Genomic DNA, 4,035 nt, shown 5'->3' on the forward strand with positions numbered 1-4,035 from the left:
ATTTTGACCAAACCACAGGGACGATTTCAGTAATTTACTCTTAAATCTTCTTTCTTTTGTTTTGCTTCACATAAAACATATTCACATATTTTGCAAAAATAACACCATCACAATCCAATACAAGCCAAATAGGGTCTAAATTTCTGTGTTTTGTAATAACCTCTTGTTCTGTGTAACAAAAAAGGCCCGAACGTTTGTCAATTGTCATACCCAACAAGAGACTGGGACTTTGACTTTGACTAGATAGACTGGGGCGGCTGGAACTCACAAAGTAAACAACCAGAGTGCAATAAAAAGAGCTTGACTAATGACTATCCACATTCAAATAAAAAAAATATCATGAAAACAAAGGACATAACCACAAACAAATCAACTTAAAAAATCATCACACCATTTCGTTGTCCAATTTACCCCTCTTTCTCTCTCCTCATATCTTGTGAAGCTTTTCCGCTTTCACGATCGGATTCGCCTTCGCTATCGCATCTTTCCCAATCACATGATAGTCAATCGAACACTCGTGTTTGTCATAATACCGATGAACCGAACAAAACACGTTCCCACATCGACAACTAAACTCGGTTAACCCGATCCGTTTCCTGCACGCGGTGCACCGAGACGGACCGGTGGGTTCAGGTGACGGTGGTGGTGGTGGTACGGTAGATGGTTGGGCCACCACCACCTCCACCTTAGAAGGCGGTTGAGGTTGGAGGGGAATGGTGGTGGGGTTAGTTGAGGTTGAGTCGCCATTGATGATGCTTGAAGCGAGTTTGGCTTGGTTTTGATTTAAGATGATGTTTTTGTGACATTTTGAACACATGTTCATTGTGGCTGGGGTGCCAAAAAAATCCACACTTGTTTATGCAAAGAGTTGGGGCTTCTGGAGCGTGTTGCCACCCGATTTCGTCTTTTTCCATTGTCCTATGGAAGATGTAACTCGTGTCAAATTCATTAGTCACAGGATTTTGTAAATATATGATATGAATGTCTATAAATTGTTCTACTACTACTATGATAATATTATATTACCATAATAAGAATTGAGATAATAACGCCAAAACAGGATTAACAAATTTGGATCTATACTTGTTAGTGATATAAAAATAATTTAAACTAAGAAGTTAAACTATAATTTATAAAAGGAATCAGATTAGGTCAATTAAACCTAATTAAGCTACTAGTCTCTTTCCCAGCACCAATTAATGTTTTTCGTTCCAAACTAATATAGTAAAAGATGATAAAATAACATGTCTGCATATATTCAGTCTGTCATAAAGTGAGATACTTGTATAACTAAGAGCCTCATTTCAAAATTCAAATTCAACAAGAGCCCTTGCTTGAGTCAAGCAAGGTTAAAATGTTATTAAAAAGAGAAGGAAAGAAAAAAAACATCACTTCTTGATTTCCTATTTTCTTCCAAGATTGTTCGTATTATATCTATGTATATCCATGTTTCACATTGACTACATGTAATTTAACGAATGCTGATTGCAATTCATTTGCTATTATCTACTTTTGTAGTTGCTCTTTTTGTTCAGTTGCCAATATCTAGTAAGACCATAGTTTTTTAATACACACCCTGAATCAGAGATATGTCTGCCTCATATAAAAACTAATAAAACCTCCATAGAATTCCTAATTTCAGGATCCTACCCTAATTAATAATTACTATCAGAGTGACAAGCCAAAAATGTCAGCTTTCAAGCATATGCTAGTAGCAAAAATCCTAATCCCATTTTTTTGTACCTTGTAACAAAGAATATTGAAAAACAAGCTCTTAATATCCATTACCAAAATAGCATTGAAATTGTAATTCCCCTCACTATGACCATGATTCCTCTTTGGCATATTTTTATCTCCTACTTTATAAAACAATTAGAAAACAGTGCCTCTGTATCACAGATTCCAGCCATCACCAAGAAAGACCTTCGAAAATGCTTAGCATTGAGCCAAAAAAAAAAAGTAATAATAGATAACAATCATTAACTCCACTATCCTAAAAAAGTGGTTCACCTTTTCATGTTCCACCTAATATTCAACTTCATATTCTAAATTCATATGATATAAAAACCAACACCGACACCAAACTTTACAAAAGAAGCCAATCCTAATAGGGAAAACGTAATCCACGTCGATTTTGGATTTGAAAGCACTGCTTTTGAATTTAAAACTCAAAAGAAATTCATCAAAACTTAAACCAAACAGTAAACTAATCAAATAAACGCAGTGTTGGCATAAATCGAACTAATTTCAACAAAATTAAAACAAACCTGTTCCTGAAATTTGAGTAGCGTTTCTTCCGAATTCTAACCCTTTCCGTATCAAATCGGAAAACAAAACAAACAACAAAGTGTTCAGAAAAACCGGAACGTAAACTTCCAATTATAAGAAAATTTAATCATAGAAGAGTCGTATATGTACGTGTATATATATATATATATATATATATATATATATATATATATATATATATATATATATATGTGTGTGTACAGATAAGATAGAGAGCATGAAAGAGTTTTAAGATGACATAAACAAACCCTAGGGTTAAACAGGAAATCCGCCTGACTACCAAATATGGTATGAAAAAAGACGGTGGTTGTATGATGATTAAATATGAGGAAAATGATTTAAAAAGGTAACTACGTATCAAAATTGCTTAAAAAGTATCATTTAAGTTTTGTAACTACAAAATATACCAATGAACTATTACCTTTGTATATGTAATACCATCCAGATACATATTTTGTTAAAATCACACTTTAAGCTCACCGGCTGCTAGCTTCAGGTTATTGTAAAAATATGACCGGTTAAAAAAACATAAAAGGAAAATGTTAATTACGATGGGTTGGAAACGACATGCCAGTCACCTTTTGCTTACTTTTCTTGTTTCTCACTTTCTTCGCCTATTTACATCGCTTCTCACCCTCTTCGTCTATTTGCATCGTTGATCTCATCTTTGATTGCTTCTTATCCCTACAAACACTACTAGAAAACTATCTACGACACAATCCATAGCTATTCAGTAGGTATAAGGCGATACTATTTGCTATCGAAAATGCCCTGTAGCATAAATGCCCGTGGGAAATTTATACATACGGAATTGCTACGGACTAGCTACAGAATACCTACGGTTTTTTCCGTAATACCTACGGAATAGCTACAGGTTACTCACGGGAGTCAAGTTTGACTACTTTCCTACGGAATAGTTACGGAAATACAGAACTACGAATTTTCTACGGATTACCGACGGAGCCCACTTTGACTACCATTGACTTTATTATCTTCAGATTTCATACGGCTCACATTAACTATGGATTTTCCATAGGTAATTACTTTTTATTTTTAAAAATAAAAAATAGCAAAAAATTATAAAAAAAATCCAGTTATTTCTATCCAAAATATTAAAAAACCCATTATATTAAACTTATCATAATATTGAAATTCAACCACAAAACAAATAACATTTACAATAAAAATAATAAACCTAAAAAATATTAAATACAAATACAAATACATATTACTAACAAACATTGTCTAATACTACATTAAATGTGTCTAATAATACCAATTAAAAGTGTCAACCACAAATGTTTAACTAAATGCTTACAAACATAAAACTGAGAATTATTTGGTGGATTACTTGGCAAATTACCGGGTAAGTTGAATCGATAAAGGTTGATAAGTGTTCTTCAATTTGAGTTTTGAATAAAAGGCCGCCAGTTGTTCCTATTTCAACACACCATAATCAGTGATCACAAAAATAGATCCCAAATGAGTTAAAACTATTTTACTCACACACTTCAAAACAATTAATCAGAAACAATGTATGAAAAAGAGTCTTACATGATTATAAGTCTGCTCTTTATCAAGAGACTAATCATCAAATCGTTCCTTTGCATGTTGTACACCTTCCTATAAGCATTTTCAGAAACAGTTAATCCACAATTAGCCCCACATGTACCCTTACAAAGCACATAATGTTGAACCAGTAAAGTTATAGATTACAAGGACCAACAATAGATTGTTCAAGTTGTA

The 4,035-nt window shown here is 33.3% G+C and overlaps 1 pseudogene across 1 annotated transcript; it reads right to left on the minus strand.

Annotated features, from left to right (window-relative positions):
* Positions 1–271: 271 nt before the first annotated feature.
* On the minus strand, positions 272–2,909 carry LOC145108872 (zinc finger A20 and AN1 domain-containing stress-associated protein 8-like; annotated as a pseudogene). The gene is made up of 3 exons (XR_013708619.1): positions 2,711–2,909; positions 2,268–2,309; positions 272–918 (listed from the first exon to the last, which is right to left on the minus strand). The product of XR_013708619.1 is annotated as a zinc finger A20 and AN1 domain-containing stress-associated protein 8-like (transcript).
* Positions 2,910–4,035: the final 1,126 nt, after the last annotated feature.

Source organism: Lactuca virosa, chromosome 1 (assembly GCF_052849685.1).
Source record: "Lactuca virosa cultivar CGN04683 chromosome 1, Lactuca_virosa_CGN04683_v6, whole genome shotgun sequence".
In the NCBI taxonomy this organism is placed as follows: Eukaryota; Viridiplantae; Streptophyta; class Magnoliopsida; order Asterales; family Asteraceae; genus Lactuca; species Lactuca virosa.